Source organism: Saimiri boliviensis, chromosome 4, assembly GCF_048565385.1.
Source record: "Saimiri boliviensis isolate mSaiBol1 chromosome 4, mSaiBol1.pri, whole genome shotgun sequence".
NCBI classification, from domain to species: domain Eukaryota; kingdom Metazoa; phylum Chordata; class Mammalia; order Primates; family Cebidae; genus Saimiri; species Saimiri boliviensis.
The window spans coordinates 15,174,938-15,198,142 of record NC_133452.1 but is presented as its reverse complement, the minus strand read 5'-3'; the positions used below and the strand labels follow the sequence as shown (position 1 = coordinate 15,198,142).

Below are 23,205 nucleotides of genomic sequence, written 5' to 3'. Positions count from 1 at the left end.
CTCTTGGTGGCCGAGGCCAATACATGATACTGTGGGTGGCAGGTCACACACTCTGCAGGTTCCCATCGGGTGAGGTGATGCTTTTCAGATTAATGGGACATGCGGCTATCATAGTGAGGGTTCATTTTTTAAGTTTCTCTTTGTTTCTTTATGCTTTTATGTATTTATGTATGTATTTATTTATTTATTTATTGAGACAGAGTTTCACTCTTATTGCCCAGGCTGGAGTGCAATGGTGGGATCTCAGCTCATCGCAACCTCTGCTTCCTGGGTTCAAGAGATTCTCCTACCTCAGTCTCCCAAGTAGCTGGGATTGCAGACATGTGCCACCATGGCCAGCTAATTTTTTGTGTGTTTTTAGTAGAGACAGGATTTCTCCATGTTGGTCAGGCTGGTCTTGACCTCCCAACCTCAGGGATTCGCCTGCCTTGGCTTCTCAAAGTGCTGATATTACAGGCTTGAGCCACCACACCTGGCCTCTTTATGTTTTTTAAAATAACTTTCCTGCATCTCTTACACCGATAGCGAAGGGCCAACTTCAAGACAGTGACACATGAGAGAAGGCCACAGTTACCCGCAGAAAGCTTTGCTAGCTAGATATTTCTTTGAGATTGCTGATCCTGTTATTCTCACAAGGGGCCCACAGAAAAAGGAAGAAAGAAGGAAAGAAAAGAAAGAAGGGAGGGAAGGGAATAAGGGAGAAAAAGAAAAGAGAGAGAGGGAGGAAGAAAGAAAGAAAAAGAAGAAATGAAGGAAAGAAAAGGCAGTTTCCCAGAAAAATCCCATCTGGTTTTCTAGCTGCCTCTCTGGGCAAGGCTGAGCTCTGCACGGCTTTACCTTCCAGCCTCCACCTTCCACTGTGGCCATTGGCAAGGACCGTTGGGACCCTCTACAGAGGGCACATGGGGAAAGGGGGTGCAAGGGCTGGCCTTCTTGTTTCTCCTGGACGTTCGCTAAGGCCTGCATGGGGAATACCCCTGTTGATTGCCAAGCTAAGCATTTTCATAGGCTGAGTCACATGGACAGAGCTTTACTTTGTGAATAGAAAACAGGGAAATAAAGGAAGAAAACACCAATCCTGAAGGGCAATGACACTATCAAGTGCTGTTGAATGAACTCAGGATCTAACTCAACCCCGCTCTTCTGTGGTTCTGTTTTGCATTAGTATAATGCGAACTTCTAATGAGTTGGTGAATATTATTCCCTCCTCACTGTTTTCTTTAAACCCTGCTTTGAAGCACAGTGGTGTGAACCAGTAAGAAGTTTAGAAAGGCTGTGCTTGTTACTGGAGTTTAATTAAAATACACTGAGCCTTGAAGAAACTTGTGGTTTAGAGTAGTGGAAAATTGGGAATTCAGATGTATAGACTGATCCTAGGAAGAAAGGCCAAATTTCCTCTAAAGCATCAGATTTCTCATCTTCCATTTCTGTGTAGACTTGTAGTTGACTCATTCTTAAACATACAAGTGATCACTTTTCCAATAAAGGATTGATCAATGTTCTAATGGCCAAGAATTTGGGTGGGAACACAGTTCATGGTCTGAAAAAAAAAAAAAAAGAATTTGACATTCCCCTGCACAGACGCATTATCCAAATGTTCATACTATTTCATTTTTTTATTGAATTCATTTATATATGCATTTATCCTAGACCGATTATGTGCAAAGCAAGTGTAGGTGCTAGGAATACAGTTGTGAGCAGAACCAGACCAACCTGGCCCCTTTTCCTCAAGGCATTTCTTTCTTTCTTTCTTTCTTTTTTTTTTTTTAAGACAAGTCTTGCTCTGTCACCCAGGCTTGAGTGCAGTGACCTGATCTCTGCTCACTGCAACCTCCGCTGCCCAGGTTCAAGCAATTCTCCCCTCTCAGCCTCCTTGGTAGCTGGATTACAGACTCCCATCACTACGTCCCAGGAATTTTTGTATTTTTAGTAGAAATGGGGGTTTTGGCATGTTGGTCTGGAACTCGTGACCTCAAGTGATCTGTCCGTCTTGGCCTCCAAAAGTGCTGAGCCACTGTGCCCAGCCTCTACAGTTAAGAGTATGGCATTTAGCTTGCTTTTGAGAAATGAACTTGACTTTAGCAAAGCATGAAACAGTTTAGAAAAATAAATGATTTGAATACAGCACTTTTCACCAGCATGCCATTACTGATAATGGTGTATCTGTTATTCTAATAGCAATGCTACAGAGGTATTCTTCAAAGCATGATACACACATGATACTCGCAGGTGTCGGACTTCACCTCGGCAGCTCCACCTGTCTGTCAGTGGTGCTTTCCACTCCTGTTCCCGGAGGGTGGGTCTGGGTGGAGCAGAGATGCTTTAAGACCCTGTTTCTCAGAGTTCAGTTTCTGCATCCAAATCATCTGGACGTGCTTGTCAAAATTCAGATTCTTTACCTTTGCTTCAGACCCACAGAATTAGAATCTCAGGAAGTGGGGCCAGAAATAAGCATTTTTTGTTTGTTTGAGACAAAGTCTCACTCTGTCACCCAGGCTGGAGTGCAGTGGCACAATCTGGGCTCACTGCAACCTCTGCCTCCCCCGTTTAAGCAATTCTCACACCTCAGCATCCTGAGTAGCTGGGATTACATACTCCCCAGCACCACACCTGGCCAGAAATATGCATATTTAACAAACAAAATTAGCTGGGCGTGGCAGATGCCTGTTATCCTATGTTGTCCTAGCTACTTGGGAGGCTGAGGCAAGAGAATCGCTTGAGCCCAGGGCACAGAGGTTGCAGTGAGCCAAGATTGCACCACTGCTCTACAGGTGTGTGCCACCTTGACCAGCTAATTTTTTGTATTTTTAGTAGAGACGAGGTTTCACCACATTGGCCAGGCTGGTCTCGAACTTCTGACCTCAAGTGATCTGCCCTCCTCAGCCTCCCAAGGTGCTGAGATTAACAGGTGTGAGCCACCGCACCCAGCCTAATTTTGTATTTTTAGTAGAGACAGGATTTCTCCATGTTGGTTATGCTGGTCTCCAACTCCTGACCTCAGGCGATCTGCCTGCCTCATCCTCCCAAAGTGCTGGCCTGGCCTTTATGTTTTAAAAATGTTGTCTACATCATCCTTTCAGAAGCAGAAGACTAGAAAATGCTGTGAATGAACTGTTTGGAGTAAACATAGATTTTCTTAGAGGGAAAACCACATGAGGTCAAGGTGTTTGTACATTTCCACATTCTCAACAGTCAACCTTATGCCGGAATATACTGCACACTCCTAAGTGTTGAATTAATGAATAAATAAATAAACAAACGGGCCGTGTGTGGTGGCTCACGCCTGTAATTCCAGCACTTTGGGAGGCCGAGGAGGGCGATCAGCCTGGCCAACTCTGTCTCTACCAGAAATAGGAAAATTAGATGGGCGTGATGTTGTGTGCCTGTAGTTCTAGCTACTTGGGAGGCTGAGGTGGGAGAATCGCTTGAACCCAAGAGATGGAGGTTGCAGTGAGCCGAGATTGTGCCAGTGCACTCCCCATGGGCAACGGAGTGAGAAGTCCGTCTCAAAATAAATAAATACATTAAAATAAATAAATAAACAAATGCCTTAAAGATGATGGACCCAATCACTATATAACAGAAGAAAGAAGAGCATTATTCAACAGAAGGAAGAAGATAAGAAAAAATAATTAAAACTAGAGTCTGAAGACATAATTTACCTCAGACGTGTCTGTTTTGCTACTCTTATTTCTTCTTTCCGTATACCTCTAAACTGGTGTGCAATGTTTGTGTAATATTTGGAAGGGTGGCACAGACAGGAAAGAATAAAATTACTGGCCAGCATTACAGATGCCTGCTTAATGTGTCTATGTCAACAAAGTTAGGTGGTACAAGTTGGATGATTTTTTCAAGCTGAAAAGGTACTTACAGTTTATTGAGTCTAACCCTTCACTTTGCAGATGAGGAAAGCAGAAATGAGAACAATCCAATGACCTGAGGAAGGTCCTTGGCACAGCCGGCTGAACATTGAACAGGTATATCATGTCATTGTTTATTGCCTTTTAGGGGCAGAGACTATGTGATGCTAAGTAAAATTAATGATAGACCTGCCTGACATCAGCCTCCCAGCCCCAAACATTAGATTGAATTTTCTTGGTTTGACCAACTGATGGATTGCCTTTACACTGATTTTGATAAAAACTCTCTGAAAGTAATGTTCTTAAACTTTATTTTGTACAATAATGACGGTGGGGAATGCTTGTTTTTTATTTGTTTGAAACAAATTCTTGCTCTGTCACCCAGGCTGGAGTGCAGTGACGCAATCTCAGCTCACTGCAACCTCTGCCTCCCAGGCTCAAGCGATTCTCCTGCCTCAGCCTCCCCAGTAGCTGGGATTACAGGCATAAGCCACCACACCCGGCTAATTTTTGTAGTTTTAATAGAGATGGGGTTTTGCCATGTTGGCCAGGCTGGTCTCAAACTCCTGACCTGAGGTGATCCACCAGCTTCAGCCTCCCAAAGTGCTGGGATTAGAGGCGTGAGCCACCACACCTGGCTGTTTTGCTTCCTTATGTCTAAAAGGATCTGTCCGGTCTTCTACATGCATTTCTCCATCACTAGAACCTTCCATGTGGTCATCAACTGAATTAGAACAACACGCAACAAAACTGGTTTTTATTTCATTATTTGCACAGAGTAACATCCAAAGAATTTGCAGTGCAAGTTTTACAGTGAGCTAAACCACACGTGTGACTCTAGGAGCAGGAGGGAATGTCTCCTGTGCAAAGGAGCAGCTTGAAACATTTTCCCCAGATGGTCAGCAGAAATGTGAACTAATAATTACTTCATAAGACAAACTGTTGTGTCCGTGAAAAGGGAGGAAACAGTGCTGCTAGAACGCGATGGAGTGTGCAGCCCCCTCTCTGGCTGCGGAGAGACCATACGAGCCACACAAGAGTCTGCTTATGGTGAGCAGTGGCTTGCTTTATTGCGTTTATTTCCTGTTTCTGATCTCAGGCCTTTCAGAAAATTTCCTGTGGAATGGAAATCCTGACTGCTTTTTTCTGGTGCATTCTTTACATGGTACATGACTAATTTCATATAATTAAGGAAGCTTTTCACAAACAGACTAACTAGACGGCTGAGAAAGTATAAAAACCTATGTGTGGGAGATATATTGGTATTTAGGGCACAGTTGCATTTAATTTTTATAAATGATTCTAACTTCTACAGAGAAAATTGGGAACTCCAGGACATAGCAGGACATTTTTTTTAATAGGCCATTTTAAGGACTTTATTTATTTTTAATTTGCAGTGCAATTTTTGAAAGCCCATATGGGCCAGTTTATTTTAAAACTGAAAAATCACCTCCTTCAAAACCCTTGTGAGTTCTCAGAGTTTCATATATATATATATATATATATATATATATATATATATAGTAAATTACATATAAAGCCCACTTGTAATTTTGGAAAATTTGAAGAATTTGATACTTAAACATTAATGATGTTAACATTTTTTAAAAGGGTACTTGTTATAGGCCTGGGGAATCTAGTAAATGCCTTACTTGTGTTACCTTATTTTTTTTTATTGTTATTGTTGTTTTTTTGTGTGTGTTTGAGACAGGGTCTTGTTCTGCCAGTCATCTCTCACCCAGACTGGAGTGCAATTGTGTGATTACAGCTCACTGCAGCCTTAACCTCCCTGGGCTCAGGTGATCCTCCCGCCTCAGTCTCCTGAGTAGCTATGACTACAGGCATGTGCCACCATTTCTGGATAATTATTATTTTTTTCTTTTTCTTTTTCCTTTTTTCCTTGAGACAGAGTTTTGCTCTTGTTGCCCAGGCTGGAGTGCAATGGTGCAATCTTGGCTCACTTCAACGTCTGCCTCCCGGGTTCAAGTGATTCTTCTGCGTCAACTTCCCGAGCAGCATTGATTACAGGCATGCACCACCACATCCGGCTAATTTTGTATTTTTAGTAGAGATGGGGTTTCTCCATATTGGTCAGGCTAGTCTCGAACTCCTGACCTCAGGTAATCCACCCACCTTGGCCTCCCAAAATGCTAGGATTACAGGCGTGAGCCACCGCGCCTGGCCTTATTTTTAAATTTTTTATACAGCCGAGCACAGTGGCTCATACTTGTAATCCAAACGCTTTGGGAGGTTGAGGCGGGTAGATCACTTGAGGTCAGGAGTTCAAGACCAGCCTGGCCAACATGGTGAAACCCTGTCTCTACCAAAAACATAAAAAACTAGCTGGGTGTGGTGGCACACACTTGTAATCCCAACTACTTGGGAGGCTGAGGGAGGAGAATCGCTTGAACCCAGAAGGCAGAGATTGCAGTAAGCCAAGATCATGCTACTGCACTCCAGCCTGAGAGACAGAGTGAGGACTCCATCTCAAAATAAATAAATCAGTGAAAAAATAAATAAATAAATAAATTTTTTATACAGACTGAGTCTCACTATGTTGCCCAGGCTGATCTTGAACTCCTAGGCTCAAGCAATTCACCCACCCTGGCCTCCCAAAGTGCTGGGATTATAGTGTGAGCCACTGTGTCAGACCCATACCTCTTCACAACCACCCCATGAGGTAGCTACTCTCCCCACTTTACGCATGAGGAAGCTGTGGCCACCAGAATGCTAACAGTTATCCAAAAATCAAATAGCTAGAAAGTAATGGAAGCAAGATTCTCATCTGTTCTTTGTGACCCAGAGCTCATAATCTCACTGAGCTTGTGCTGTGTGGCCTCACTGTAAATTATAAAAACAGCCAACTTAATTAATGATGGACTACGCACCTGAGGGCAGGTTTCACATAATAGGGTCCACGTATTTATTCTGATTAGCACTTATAAGGAACCTTATCCAAATGCTCTGGAATTTCCTTAGCAGGACATGTGCAGAGAAGCTAAAGGCAGGCTGTTTGCTTGTCCTGTTATTATCTGGAATTCTCTGCTCCTCATGTTGGTCCCTAGTGTCTAATTTCCTTCTCACTGTCTTCCCACCGTCATTGAATTAACAGCCATATTTATCCCTTGCATTTAAATAATGGCTATCCATTTTTGGAGTAATCAGAAAACATTTTCTTCATGTTTTTTGGAGTAAACAAAAAACATGAAGTAAGAAAACATAAAGAGGTATTATTATTATTATCATTATTTTGAGATGGAGTTTTGCTCTCGTTTCCCAAGCTGGAGTGCAATGGCACAATCTCGGCTCACTGCAATCTCTGCCTCCCAGGTTCATGCGATTCTCCTACTTCAACTTCCCGAGTAGCTGGGATTTCAGGCATGTGCCACCATGCCCAGCTAATTTTTGTATTTTTAGTAGAGACAAGGTTTCACCATGTGGTCGGGCTGGTCTCGAGCTCCTGACCTCAGGTGATCCGTCCACCTCGGCCTCCCAAAGTGCTGGGATTACCGGGATTACCGGCATGAGCCATCGTGCCCTGCTAAAGACGGTATTATGATGGAAATTGCGTTGCAAAGTTAAGCTTTCGAATTCAACATGATTTTTGGTTTTCCCTTTGTTGGAAGCTCTGATGCAAGGTGATATTTTACAAAGTATTCCTAAGTCCTTCCTATGGCTGTAGCTGTCTGAGAACCACCAGGGCTGATGGAAAAGGGACTGAACGACTCCAAAGCCCTGGACTGGGCTTGTTTGTTTCCGTCTTGGAGGATGGGATGCTAAGTATCAGGTTTAACCACTCCTCAGCCTGGCCCTCAAAATGTCTGGGGTGGGATCAGCCTCATAAGAATCATGCTTTAGACTGGAACTTTCTCTAAGGCAGGAACGGTTGTGTCTTTGTATTTTCAGGGACGTGCACTGTGTCCAGCACAGCATACCCACTTAGTCGATTCATGAAGGAATAAAACAATGTGTGCTGTCTAAGCATGTGGGCGATGCCGTGATCCTCAATCTCACACTATTTTTCTGAAAATGTTTCAGTGGAAGAATGTTTCAGCTCATAGGTTTGGAACTCATGAGCCGAACTTTGAAACAAAGCCTCAATAAAAGAATGTGAAACTTACGAGGTTTCCAAGAAAGATTTCTCTGCACAAATACATTGAAAACATTGCGTGAATAGTAGTCTTTTCATTTTTGGCAATGAAAATGTATAAAGGCAGGTTGTAGTGGCATACACTTACAGTCCCAGCTACTCAGGAGGTTGAGGCAGGAGTCTCACTTGAGGAGTTTGAGACTGGCCTGGGCACCACAGTGAAACCTCATCTCTAAAATGAAATAAACCATCATTGTAATCCCAACACTTTGGGAGGTTCAGGTGGGCAGATCACCTGAGGTCAGGAGTTATTCAAGACCATCGTGGCCAACATGGTGAAATCCTGTCTCTACTAGAACTACAAAAATTAGCTAGGGGTGGTACCGCATGCCTGTAATCCAAGCTACTGAGAAGGCAGAGGCAGGAGAATTGCTTGAACTCAGGAAGTGGAGGCTGCAGTGAGCAGAGATCATGCCACTGCACTCCCGCTTGGGCAACAGAGCGAGACTCTTGAAAAAAATAAGGGACGGGTGTGGTTGCTCACGCTTGTAATCCCAGCACTTTGGAAGGCCGAGGCGGGTGAATCACAAGGTCAGGAGTTCGAGACCAGGCAGGCCAACATGTTGAAACCCTGCCTCTACTAAAAATACAAAAATTAGCCGGATGTGGTGGTGGGCACCTGTAATCCTAGCTCTTCGGGAGGCTGAAGCAGGAGAATTGCATGAACCCGGGAGGTGGAGGTTGCAGTGAGCCAAGACTGTGCCTTGGCACTCCAGCCTGGCAACAGAGAGAGACTCCATCTTAAAAAAAAAAAGGAAAGAACCCATCATGGTCCATGAGGTATTTAAAGACCGTGCCATGAGGGCAGAGCCAGGAGGGGACTTCCCAGGGCCATCTCCAACTTTTAGACTGTGTTCCATTGATATCTATATCCAAGATCTTTCCTCTTCAAGGAGGAATTCTGAAAGCGTTTGCTCTCAGCCCAGCTCTACTGTGTCATTATAGGGGAGGTCTCTTATGTGAAATTTCAGAGTGACTTTCATCACATGATACTGTAGAGATGAGCTTTTTACCTGATTGCTATTGGTGGGGATCACCCCACTCTGCCTGTTCTCTTCCGCGGCACTTAGCACAGACTGTCTGGTAAAATAATTATTTGCGTACACAACTCCTCTAAGACCGTGTTTGATATTTGCTTGTTCTTTATGCGTGTGTGTTCCCTGAGCCCTTGCTTTAGAGTTCAGGAGACTTGGATCTGAATCCTGGCTTCACGACTTCGGGTAGCCAAGAAAACTTAGACGAGTTGTTTTCTCTCCCTGAGTGTTAGTTGCAAAATAAGAATAACAGTTTCTACCTCCTTGGGTTGATTTGAGGATCAAGTGAAATAGCGTGTGTCAAACCCTGAGTGTAGGGCCTGGCCCGCTGTGACAGCGGATAACTGAAGTCTGACGTTATCGGGAATGGCGCTCCTGAGGAGAACCGAGATGTGATCCTCTGTTTTTCCTCGTAGGGAGAAATTCTGCAGGTGCTGCTTTGTCGCTTTTCCGTGTCGTGGAGCCGGTGTGACTTGCTGATAGGTTTGTGTAAGGAACCACTAAGTAACTTGAACATGACAGATTCTTACATTAAAAAGATTAAACCATAGCTTCAGGCCGCTGCTTTTATTCGTCCCCCACCCTCACCCTTCCCAGGAAGCCAGAAAGGAAAAATGTGCCAACCATCCGACAGCAAATATTTATGAGCTATTGCTTCGCTCAAGATACTATGCCAAGGATGCAGCATTCAAAAAGAAGTGTTGGCCGGGCATGGTGGCTCATGCCTATGATCCCAGCACTTTAGGAGGCCAAGGTGGGCGGATGACTTGAGGCCACAAGTTCGAAACCAGTTCAAGAAGAAGGGCATTTTAAGAACCCCCTCTTAAGCCAAAGGCAATCCTGACACCTACCACATAGATGGATCTTACTCGTTTTTGAACTTATGTAACTGGAATCACCTGGTACCTCCTATTTTATGTCAGCTTCATTCTCTCACCATTATGTTTATAAGAATCATACAGGAGTTGGTCCATTTTCTATGCTGTATCCTGATCCACGATATGAATATGCCACAGTTGATATATTTATTCTACTGTCGACGGCCATTTAGGTTGTTCTTCGTTTGGGCTATTGCAGGTAACGATGCTGTCCGACGTCATTCTACATACTCAGTGTGCACTTACCTCTGCTGCTGCTGGGCACGTACGCTGGAGTAGAATTGCTGGGCGATAGTGCATTTGTTCAATTCTGTAGTTACTGTCAAAGTTTTTCCAAATTGCTTGTATAGATTTATACGCCCACCAGCCGTTTATGAGTCTTACACACATCCTTGCCAACATTTTATTTATTTATTTATTGAGACAGCACCTCGCTCTGCCACCCAGGCAGGAGTGCTGTGGCGTGATCTCAGCCCACTGCAACCTCTGCCTCCCAGGTTCAAGTGATTCTCCTGCCTCAGCCTCCGAAGTAGCTGGGATTACAGCTGCGGGCCATAATGCCCAGCTGTTTTTATTTTTGTATTTTTAGGAGAGACAGGGTTTCACCATGTTGGCCAGGCTGGTCTTGAACTCCTGACCTCAGGTGATCTGCCTACCTCAGCCTCCCAAAGTGCTTGGATTACAAGCATTAGCCGCCATGCCTGGCCCCTTGTCAAGACTTAATGTTGTCCATTTTTAGTTTGAGCCATTTAGGGGCATGCAGTGGGGTTCTCTTTGTGGCCTTAGTTTTTTAATTTTTAATTTTTTTTTTTTTTTTTGAGACGGAGTTTTACCCTTGTTACTCAGGCTGGAGTGCAATGGCACGATCTCGGCTCACTGCAACTTCCGCCTCCTGGGTTCAGGCAATTCTTCTGCCTCAGCCTCCTGAGTAGCTGGGATTACAGGCACGCACCACCATGCCCAGCTAATTTTTTGTATTTTTAGTAGAGACGGGGTTTCACCATGTTGGCCAGGATGGTCTCGATCTCTTGACTTCGTGATCCACCTGCCTCGGCCTCCCACAGTGCTGGGATTACAGGCTTGAGCTACCGCGCCCGGCCAGTTTTTTAATTTTTTAAATATTGGTTATAGAGACAGGGTCTTACTATATTGCCCACGTTGATCTTAAACTCCTAGCCCCAAGCAATCCTCTCACCTCGGGTCTCCAACTGCTGGGATTACAGGTGTGATCTGCTGCGCCTGGCCTATGGTCTTAGTTTTCATTTCCTTGATGGCTAGTGTGGTTGAGCATCTTTTAACATGTTTAGTAGCATCTTCTTTTCAATAGTAACTGTTCCAATCTTTTTAAATTGCAATGATGAATTTTTAAATTAATTGATTTGTCACAGTTCTGTACATATTCCAGATGCCAGATCTTTATTGGTTAAAGTTATTGAGATATCTTTTCTCTGGCTGTCTTGGCAGCTTAGTGGTTGAGACCGAGTGTCAGTCTGTCACCAGGCTGGAGTGCAGAGGTGCTATCGGCTCACTGCAACCTCCACCTCCGGGGTTCAAGTGATTCCCCTACTTCAGCCTCCGGAGAGGCTGGAGTTATAGCTGTGTGCCACCACGCCTGGTCTCCTGAAAGTACAAAAGTTTTTGTATTTTAGAAGAGACAGGGCTTCACCATGTTGGCCAGGATGGTCTCGATCTCCTGACCTTATGATCCACCCACCTTGGCCTCCCAAAGTGCTGGGATTACAGGCATGAGCCACCGTGCCCAGCCTCCTGAAAGGACTTTGTGCAATGACGATATTTTCTCCTATAAATGTGTATCATCAATGCTGATCTTCTGGGTGATGGAATGGCTCTGGGACCTCCTCCTCGATTAACGTGACTTCTCAGCTTCTAAGAGTGTCTGAGACTACATCAGGCATCATCATTCCTTTGGTTCTCAAAGGCATCGTCAGTTTTAATTAAAGCACAAATATCCCCTGAGAAAGTTCACAGCTTAAGCTCTTAGCAACAGCCAGCACTTGTTTATTGTGGAGTTCTATCCTGGGACCTGGCGGGGATGTTGAAGATGTAAAGGAAGACCCAGACCATGTCATCTTCCCAGCTTGGCCTGGGACTAGCTTATCATAATCGTCAACAGCCAAGATTTAAATAAGATCCATGTGGTAACAGTGATAATTAACTTGGAAGTCTTGAACTATAATTTCAAAATAGAAAGGAGTTCATTAATGAAACGAAGAGTTTTCTCTTCCCCATAGGTCTGGAGGTCAGGCCCATCTACTCTGTGATGAGCTGCTCTCTCTGTATAGGGCTTCTCTTTGCTTTTTATTTTTTGAGACGGAGTTTCACTGTTTTTGCCCAGAGTGCAATGGTGGGATCTCGGCTCAGTGCAACCTCCTCCTCCCAGGTTCAAGCGATTCTCCTACCTCAGCCTCCTGAGTAGCTGGAATTACAGACTCCTGCCACCATGCCTGGCTAATTTTTGTATTTTTAGTAGAGATGGGGTTTCACCATGTTGGCCAGGCTGGTCTCGAACTCCCAACCTCAGATAATTTGCCTGCCTCAGCCTCCCAAAGTGCTGGGATTGCAGGCATGAGCCACCGTGCCTGGCCTGAGCCACCACACCCAGGCAACTGTTTTTATCTTACATAACAGATAGTACTTATTGTGTGCTTTACAAATATTAATTCATTTCATTCCCATATGGTTCCATCAGGTAAACTGTATTATTATCCCCATTTCACAGATGGGAAAACTGAGGCACTAAGCATTAAGTCGTTTCCTGAGGTCACAAAGCTAGTGTAAGAAGTAAGGCCAGTGAAGAGAAGTTGATGAATGGGTGTAAATATAAAGTTTGATAGAATAAATGAGACCAAGCGTTCGATAGATCATTAGGGTGGCTATAGTTTACAATAATCTATTGCATATTTCAGAATTACTGGAAGTAAATAATTTGACTGTTTCTAGCATAAAGTAAAGGTGGTGGAGGTTGGGTGCAATGGCTCACGTCTGTAATCCCAGCACTTTGGTAGGCCAAAGTGGGCGGATGACCTGAGGTCAGGAGTTGGAGACCAGCCGGGCCAACATGGCGAAATCCCATCTCGTACTAAAAATACAAAATTTAGCTGGGCATGGTGGTGCAAGCCTGTAATCCCAGCTGCTCTGGAGGCTGAGGCACAGAATTGCTTGAACCCAGGAGGCAGAGGTTGCAATGAGCCAAGAGCATGCCACTGCACTCCAGCCTGGGCGACAGATTGAGACTCTGTCTCAAAAAAAAAAAAAAAAAAAAAGAGAAAATAAAGGTGGTGGATATTCCCAGGTAGACTGATTTGATCTTTACAATTTACACGAATGTATTAAATTATCACGTGCACATCTATTACATATCAAGTTTTAAAAATTGAGGAAAAAAGTAAAGGCAAGGTTTAAACCAGACCTTCTGACTCTGGCTGGGGCTCTCTGTGCTGTGTTGCGTGGGCTTCCCTGTGCGCATGGAGGCTTTGCCTTTCATTTTGTTGACTTTCACTGTTCTTACAAATGTGTGGTGGTCACAGCTTTGTGAACATTTCTTAGTGTAATCACATCTGGAATGACAGAGAGACATCTGGGCAGGAAAAAAGGGGATTAATTTTTTGTTTTTATTGAGACAGGGTCTCGCTCTGTCACCCAGGCTGAAGTGCAGTGGCTCCGTCATAGCTCACTGCAGCCTCCACATCCAGGGCTCCCAGAAACCTCCCACCTGGCTTCCCAAAGTGTTGGGACTATAGGTGTGAGTCATCATGCCCAGCTAGGACTGGAATTTTTTTCTTTTCTTTTTTTTATTCTGAGGCGGGATCTTGCTCTGTAACCCAGGCTGGGGTGCAGTGGTGTGATCTCAGCTCACTGCAACCTCCACCTTCTGGGTTTAAATGGATTCTTGTGCCTCAGTCTCCGGAGTAGCTGGGATCACAGGCTTGCACCACCACACCCAGCTAATTTTTATATTTTAAGTATAGATGGGTTTTTACCGTGTTGGCCAGGTTGGTTGCTGACTCCTGACCTCAAGTGATTCAACCGCCTCAGCCTCCCAAAGTTCTGGGATTCCAGGCGTGAGCCAGCATGACTGACCGGTAATATCCTTTCTCATCATAGAAAATTGTAGTTTAGCAAAGAAACTTTCTAAAATGTACAGTACACTGGGTTAAGCTCTTTAACCAAATCCTAAATTGCTTTTTGCATTCTACTATGGCGTTGCTTGGAGTGTGTATTTGCAGATGGGACAGCCCAAGATGAGAGGAGGGGAGGAAAGGCGCCCCCTGCTCTGAGTGTCTGTCTAGCCACTCGTTCTGACAGCTGCAGCTTTAAAACAGGTTGTCTGTTTTTACAGGGGAATTCCACAAGTGAAAGGTGTTTGTGGAGACTCTCATCCTAAATGACATGAAAGACTTACAAAATATGAAAACAGAAGGAAGCCACTGCAGGTGTTAAGGAGAGTTTTATAATGATCCAGAGGAGTACATTTTAATGTCAAGTGATTTTAAATTTTTTTTTTTTATGGAAAGCTGTGCTTTACAGTGTTATGATACAAATCTAACCTTTGAGCCAGCCTTATGGAAAACTATATCTAATTTAAAAGCTTGAATTTGGATTTTAGAATTTGTTGCCTCGTTAAAGCTTATAATTAGAAAGTTTTGGTAAAAAGCAAAGATAGCTGCAAGTTCAAGGTATTTTTTGTTTGTTTGTTTATTTTGTTATTTTATTTTTATTTTTTTTAAGAGACGGGGTCTCACTATGTTGCCCAGGCTGGAGTGCAATGGCTAGTCTCAGGCATGATCCCACTACTGATCAGCATGGGGGTTTTGACCTGCTCCGTTTCCAATCTGGGCTGGTTCACACCGCCTTAGGCAACCTGGTGGTCCCCTATTCAAGGTATTGTTACTCAAACTGAAGGCAATAAGTATCATTAATTCATATGTCTAGTAACTCAAAAGTATTTACACTATCTGGTAAGACAAAATTTAAAAAGCAGATTTTTGTTTTCTGTATGATGCCATTTTTCCATTTTTTCACTAAAGTTTATAAAAATCCTTTAAGAAAAATTGAGGTTGGGTGTAGTGGTTCACGCCTGTGATCCCAGAACTTTGGGAGACTGAGGTGGGTGGATCACCTGAGGTCAACCTGGCCAATGTGGTGAAACTCCGACTCTACTAAAAGTACAAAACTTAGCTGGCTGTGGTGACTCATGCCTGTCATCCCAGCTACTTGGGACACTGAGGCATGAGAATCACTTGAACCCAGGAGGTGGAGGTTGCAATGAATCAAGATCACACCACTGCACTCCAGTCTGAACAACAGAGTGAGACTTGGTCTCAAAGGAAAAAAAAAATGAAAAGAAAAGAAATAGTATAAGGCTATTAAAAGAACCACGTAAGTCGATACGTATTGACATGAAAATATTATTTATTTCACATAATAGCTATATATGATACATGTGATGAATATTTACTATAATTGTTACATAATACCCTGAAACTTTATTTTTATTCCTTTTAATATATATCAAACCCAGAAGAAATTGGCCTTTATATAAATATGAGCTCAAGTTCAGGTTTAGCTCATTTAATACCCCAGTTTTGAAACGAAAACCCCCCAATCAAATATCATCACCAAACCATAACACTTTTTGAAGAAGTACATGATGGTTTGTGCGTCCCTATTGAACCACACACACTACACGCAAACAGACTTCATAGCTCTTTTACAAGTAGGTAAAAGCTGGCTGAAGTCCATTGTCTAGGTAGTTTAATTTCAAATATTACTTCCCTTCTAAAGATCCTGTCTGCAATCCAGATGGCCCTATGCCAACCCTTAACTTCAAATGTGGCTTAAGTTGTCTTTGTCTGCAAGCAGAAGTATTGACTATTTTTCTTCCCTTCCTGCACACTTAGAAATATGACCATTGAAAGTATTGGGGTCCAAACTCCAGACTCCAGTACTTTCCATGATAATAAGAAGCATTTATATAACAGAAAGTTAGGGAGACTGTGCTGCTGAGGGCAGAGTGGAAATGGCTGAGTAGAAGTGTGGAGGCTTGGAAGGAAGTCCAAGGAATTCAGGACTAGTCCAGCCAGTGAAAGCTTCCATGAAGTCTAAGAACAAGCTTAATGGGTGAAGGACTTGGAAAACTGGAACTTAGCATCATAAAGGGAAATTTGAAAGAAAAGGTGTGCTCATATGGTGTTAAGTTTTGCATTTCACAGTAAGTTTACGAGTTCAGCAAACACATTTCCCCTACAGAGGGCTCCAGTGAAAATAAGTACCAACGATATAACTTGGTAAACGAAAGGTAATATCTTTAAAGTATATAGTGTAATAGTACTTCATTTTGATTTAGAAAGTATTGACTTCTGTGTTTTCAGATATGTTTATCAAGCTAACTGAAATAGTTCTCACACTATTATACAGAAATAGTTCTCACACAGTTATACAGAAATACCTGAGACTAGGTAATTTATAAAGAAAAGAGCCAGGTGCGGTGGCTTGAACCCAGGAGGTGGAGGTTGCAATGAGTCAAGATCACACCACTATAATTCTAGCACTTTGGGAGGCCGAGGTGGGTGGATCACCTGAGGTCAGGGGTTTGAGACCAGCCTGGCCAACGTGACGAAACCCCATCTCTACTAAAATGCAAAAATTAGCCTAACCTGTTGGTATGCGCCTGTAATCCCAACTACTTGGGAGGCTGAGGCAGGAGAGTCTCTTGCACCCGGAAGGCGAAGTGAGCCAAGGTTGCACCATTGCACTCCGGCCTGGGAAACAAGAGTGAAACTCCATCTCAAAACAAAAAAAGAAAAAAGAAAAAAAGAAAAGAGGTTTAATTGGCTCGTGGTTCTGCAGGCTGTACAGGAATCATGGCGGCTTCTGCTTGGTTTCTGGGGAGGCCTCAGGAAATGTACAATTATGGTAGAAGGCGAAAGGGAAGCAGGCAAGTCTTGCATGGTCAGAGCAGGAGAAAGAAAGAGATGGGGGAAGGTACCACACACTTGTAAACAACCAGATCTTGCGAGAACTGACTGTATAGTACGAATGGGGGATGGTGCCAGAACATTCATGAGAACTCTGCCCCATGATCCAATCACCTCTCACCAGGCCCTGCCTCCAACATTGGGGATCACGATTTGACATCAGGTTTGGGTGTGGATACAGATCTGAACTATATCACTAACTTTATAAATCATGAAAAATGAAGCAAACTTAACATCAGTTTTTCTCAACGTAAAACAACTGACGTCACAGGTAACTTTTTAAAAGGATTTCTGTTTTGAGGGTAAAGGCCAAGGTTAAAAGTCTTTTGCTAAGTCCATTGGGGGTACACAGGAGCCAGGCTAGTGCATGAGTAACTTGGCCTGCTGCACCCAAAACTCCCTGGCAAACTTAAGAATGACTTGCTTCCCAGGAAGCACTGAGGACCACTGTCTTCGCTTCGGAGATGCCTGGAGATGCTTTCCAGCTCAGGAATGGCGTGGTGATAGGACTGGGCCTGGCCAGGAGTCTCTGTAGTCCCATCCAAGGTTTTTAGATCGGGAATCTTGAGCAACTGTCTAAACAAAACATAGATCTTTTGTCACGGTGCAGTAATCCTTCCAGGTAGCCTTTCATTTTTTAATATTCCTGCAAAGACATACACTGGACTCTAGTAATTTGTTAGTGGGGCGGACAACTGGCAAAATAATTCCAAGAGAAAGAAAACACCTGTGTGCACAGACACGTGCCTGCACCCTTCAGCTGCACACCATACGCACGTGCAAATGGTTTGAAGGCAATGGAGGGTGGATCAAATTTTGGGCTAAAAGCAGGTTTTTGGAATTCCAATCATGCCTACCTCTTTCTTTCAGGGATTTGAAAAATATGGTGAAGTGAGTCAAGCAGGCTCCCGAGCGCCAGCTGAGAGGCTCAGGCCAAGTGAGGAGAGGAAGGAGAATGGCGGACTTCCTCGAAGAGGCTGTTCTCCAGGAATCTCAACTACGAAAGTAGCCTGACCCACCGGCAGGACTGCCTACCTCTGCTGGAGAGAGGGCTGGACTTAAGCCTGTGCAGTCTTTGCCTGTTGGCTAGATTCCGGGGCATGGGAGAGGGAGACTGTGCATTAACCTGTTATCATTACGGGGAATTAAGCAGTGGAGATGCACTTAGTAGAAGTAACCATTGCTGGATCCTAGTTCTCTTCTACAAACAGGCTGTAAGACTGCATTTGAGAGGGCCAGGGGCGGTGGCTCACACATGTAGTCCCAGCACTTTGGAGGCTGAGGTGGGTGGATCACCTGAGGTCAGGAGTTTGAGATCAGCCTGGCCAACAGGGTGAAACCCAGTAGCTACTAAAAATACAAAAAAAATAGCCTGGTGTAATGGCACACACCTGTAATCCCAGCTACTTGGGAGGCTGAGGCAGGAGAATTGCTTGAACCTGGGAGGCGGAGGTTGCAGTGAGTCGAGATTGTGCCATTGCACTCCAGCCTGGGCAACAAGAGTGAAACTCTGTCTCAAAAACAAACAAACAAACAAACAAAAAACAAGACAGTATTTGAGTTCCTTAGAGATAGGTATTAAATGCCATAATTTTTTGCTGGTATTGCCATTGTGTGGATGTGGTGAAGGTCCTTTCTGTAACCAGTGGTGCCCAGGCTGAGGCAGAGAGTTGACATGGCAGGAAGACTCTCTTCCTTCAGGTGCTGTGAGCAAGAGTTAATCTTGCTTCAAGGAATTGTCCAAAAGTGACAATGGTGTGTTAAGGAACCTCTCTTTGAGACAGAACTTAGAGGAAGGGTAACTTGTCTGTTGAAACCAAGAGACAATACTTGAATACTTTCTGGTGCCAGAGAGCTTTTGAAAAACATTCAATGCCGCGAAGATTGCTAGGCGCCTTCTATATATGTCAGGAAATGCACTAAGTGACCAGGGATGGAAAGATAAGTGGGGCATGATTCCTAACCTCACAGAGTTTAGATCTGGGTAATCCGAGTCTGAAGACTGCAAGAGAATATGACAAAATGCTTACTTCTCGGCAGTGAGATTACAGCTAATATTATTAGTAAACTTTTTTTTTTTTTTTTTGAGACAGAGTTTCACTCTTTCACCCAGGCTGGAGTACAGTGGTGTGATCTCGCCTCACTGCAACCTCCACTTCCGGGGTTCAAGTGATTCTCCTGCCTCAGCCTCTGGGATTACAGGTGCCTGCCACCATGCCTGGCTAATTTTTTGTATTTTCAGTAGAGATGGGGTTTCACCACCTTGGCCAGGCTGGTCTTGAACTCCTGACCTCGTGATCTATCCACCTTGGTCTCCCAAAGTGCTGGGATTACAGGCGTGAACTACCGTGCCTGGCCTATTTGCCTATTGTGATTAAATTTTCTGGACATAATAGAATCCTGTAGCTGAGTAGCTTTGAAACCTTGGGGGTTATCAAGTGAGTGGATGCTGAGGAAAGTGGACTGCCTTTTTAAACATGCTGCTCTTTTTCTCCTTGCAAGGGGTAGAAATTTGAATTTATCTTCAGGGGTAGATTCTTCTGGAATTCCCTTCTGGTTCCTTAGCCAGTTTTGTTGACTCTCACCTCTTAGTCACACCTGTGGAAACTAGGAGAGGAGGCGCCCATGCCTCCAGGTGAGGCGAAGCCCTTGGGGCAGGAATGCGCAGAGGTGATTGCAGCCAGGGGAGTCACGGAGGGGGACTAAGCCGTGGCTGAGGGACACGTGCCAGCAGAGAGAGACGTGTAGCAATGTTAGTATTCATCTGGAATGTGCGGGAAGAGTCTGGGAGGGGAAGCTGGACGATGCCTGGACTTTCTGAGCCTGTAGAGTGTGCTGGTGAGTGGGTCACGGCCTCTTAGCCCCAGGTTCATCCTTTTTGCCTTCTCTACAAAAGCGGATCTAGGCCTTTTATTTTTGTTTTTCATTATTATTATTATTTTGAGATGGAGTCTTATTGTGTCACCCAGGGTGGAGTGCAGTGGCATGATCTTGGCTTACTGCAGCCTCTGCCTCCTGGGTTCAAGTGATTCTCCTGCCTCAGCCCCCTGAGTAGCTGGGATTACAGGCGCCCACCACCACACCCGGCAAATTTTTGTATTTTTAGTAGAGACGGGGTCTCACCATGTTGACCAGCCTGGTAGTATTTTTGAAATGGAATCTCACTCAGTCGCCCAGGCTGGAAGGCAGTGGCGTGATCTCAGCTCACTGCAACCTCTACCTCCCAGGTTCAAGCACTTCTCCTGCCTCAGCCTCCCGAGTAGCTGAGATTACAAGTGCGCACCAGCATGCCTGGCTAATTTTTGTATTTTTTAGTACAGATGGGGTTTCGCCATGTTGGCCAGGCTGGTCTCAAACTCCTGACCTCCAACCGCCTAGGCATCCCGAAATGCTGGGATTACCGACGTGAGCCACCGCACCCAGCTGGATTCGGCCTTTTCAACAACAGGCTTTGCCAGCTGGCTTGCTGTTAAGCATGGTGGGTATGGGGCATGGGAAGGCACTGTAGGACAGAGTTTTGCCTCCAGGTTGCCATACTTCTGCTCAGCAGCTCCTGCAGCTTGGGAGGCTTCTCTGGGAGCACCCAGTGGCCACCTGCTTCTTCCAAGAACCCTGCTTTTTTTGTAGGTGCTTTTGTAGTGAAAAGCCTCCATGAGACACCTCCCTGTGAGCAGCGTTCTTCATACTCTAAAGCAGGCGTCCCCAAACTTTTTACACAGGGGGCCAGTTCACTGTCCCTCAGACCGTTGGAGGGCCGCCACAGACTGTGCTCCTCTCACTGACCACCAATGAAAGAGGTGCCCCTTCCTGAAGTGCGGCGGGGGGCTGGATAAATGGCCTCAGGGGGCCACATGCGGCCCACGGGCCGTAGTTTGGGGACGCCTGCTGTAAAGGGTAGATATCCAGCAAGTGAGGGTGGATTTCTAGCAAGTTCCACTGGTTGACACCTCAGTGAACTCTCTGCCACTTAGTGAACCATGGCTGTGCCTTCCCCAGAGGGGTCTGAGTCTCAACCCCGGGGGAAGGGGAAGCTTGGTGCACTTTCTCCACCCTGGGGTGATGGCTGCTCCTTCGGTGCTTCCATCTGCTCTTCCTATTTTCTTTTGTCTTTCTTACTAGCCTAGTCAATTCCCCATTACTTCAAATCCCATTGTGGTTAATAATTGTTTGTATTAAACTTTCGCTGTTGAAATCATTGTGTGGTCTCTCTCTTGGTGGGACTCATATGGACACACGTGGGATGGGAGTGCAGACTCTTGTTACTTGGCTGTCAAAGGATGTTGTCTGTCTACAAGAACCAGGGGAGTTGGAGCCATCTGGGTTCTATGTATTTTTCAAGTTTGTACAACAAACATGTTACTTTTATAATCAGAAAAATATTTTAAAAGTGTGAAAAATGCAATAAAAGAAACAAGAAAAATAAATAAACGCACACCAGCATCTCCCCCCCCCCATCCCTTGTCTCAGTGTGGTAAATGTAGGTCAGAAGTAAGAAGTACATAGGTGTTGGCCCGGTGCCGTGGCTCATGCCCATAATCCCAACACTTTGGGAGGCTGAGGTGGGAGGATCACTTGAGGGGTTCGAGACCAGCCTGGCCAACATGGTGAAACCCCATCTCTATTAATAATACAAATATTATCTGGGCGTGGTGGCTCATGCCTGTGGTCCCAGCTACTGGGAAGGCTGAAATAGGAGAATCACTTGAACCCTGGAGTTGGAGGTTGAGTGAGCTGAGATCGTGCCACTGCACTCTAGCCTAGGCGACAGAGCCAGGCTCCATCTCAAAAAACAAAGCAAAACAACACCCCCCCCCACCCCCACGAAACAAAAACCCAATAAATAAGTGTCAAGGAAGAAAAGCTCCTTAGAGGTGACGCTTGACTTGAGCACGGAAGGGTGGGTGGTGTGGGAGGATATTTTCCCAGACAGAGCCAAGCGTGCAAAGATGCAGACAGTACCAGGGGAGGGCCTACGTAGTGGGAGGGGCCAGTCGCCACCTGCCAGTGTGTACAGAGCCCTGTGGGGGTTGAGGGTGGAGAGCAGGTCTGACCGATCCCCGCGAAGCCTGGAGGCTTCATTTTGAAACTGTGGGTGTGTTGTGGGAAAGCTAATTCCACGTGTCTTTCTGACTCACAGTTCTCCACTGATCCCCAGTTACGGAGACTGGGTCGTATTCACGCACTGCATGCACCTAACTGACCAGGCTACTGTGCTCTGAACTCCAGCCCTGGGACTGTGCCCAAAGCCATCCTTCCCATCTGGCTGCTCCCAGCCAAGGACTGGTGGCGGCGTGGACGCGAAGGCAGGCAGGTTCCAGGGAGAATCGGGATCCCCATGATGGGTAATTTTGGCTGAAGGCCTCATGGATGATCTTGCTGAACTTTTCTTAGACTGCAGGGAGGCCACGATGGGTGCTTCCCTGCCTCCTTCACCTGGGCTCGGATTTGCAGAATGCGCGGCCCTCTCCAGCTCTCACAGCTCTCGCTCTCACAGCTCCCCCTCGTTTAGTTACACAGCCATTTCCCCCAAGAAAACCCTCCGCATTTGTCTTGACTGGGTGCTGCTTCTTGGAGGATCCACCCTAACATACGGTCTGCATCTACCTTCCCTTCCCCCAAGGCGGGGAGAGTAATTCCTGAAACTTGGCGTTCCAGGCAGCTTTCATTCCTGCGTTTCCGGAGCTCCCTCACCCTTCCCAGCGTCCGGGCCCACTGGGCCACTCAGCCCTCTCTCATAAAAATCGCAGCTTCAGCCGGGCGCCGTGGCTCACGCCTGTAATCCTAGCACTTTGGGAGGCCGAGGCGGGCGGATCACCTGATGTCCGGAGTTCGAGACCAGCCTGACCAACATGATGAAACGCCGGGCTTTGGGGGCGCATGCTTGTAATCCCAGCTACTCAGGAGGCTGAGACGGGAGAATCGCTTGAACCCGGGAGAAGGAGGTCGCTGTGAGCCAAGATTGCGCCAATGCGCGCGCGCACACACACACACACACGCACGCACTCAGACACACACACACACACAAAAGATCGCAGCTTCTCCATCTGGAAGGTCCCAATTCGACTGGGGCCTCGAGTCCCAACTCGATTGCCACCTCCGCTGTGAAGCCGTCTCCTCTCCGAAGGGGAAGGAGATGGGAAGTCTGCGGCCGCTGACCTCAGCTTTGCCCGCCTTTCCTCGGTGGGACCCAAGGAGCGCTGTCTTTAAACTCTTTGGGGAAGGGACAGGGTCGCATGGGCGCATCGCATCCGCGGTCGCAGGCAGAGCCCCGAGCTCACAGTGAGC

General features: G+C 45.6%; 1 protein-coding gene across 1 annotated transcript in view; it reads left to right on the top strand.

Annotated features, from left to right (window-relative positions):
* The window catches only part of SCAF8 (SR-related CTD associated factor 8), a 233,620-nt gene extending 228,350 nt beyond the window's left edge, over positions 1-5,270 (top strand). The window contains exon 23 of the transcript XR_012517150.1: positions 3,903-5,270. The gene's annotated coding sequence lies outside the window, so the exon portion shown is untranslated. The remainder of the gene's footprint in view (positions 1-3,902) is intronic.
* Positions 5,271-23,205: the final 17,935 nt, after the last annotated feature.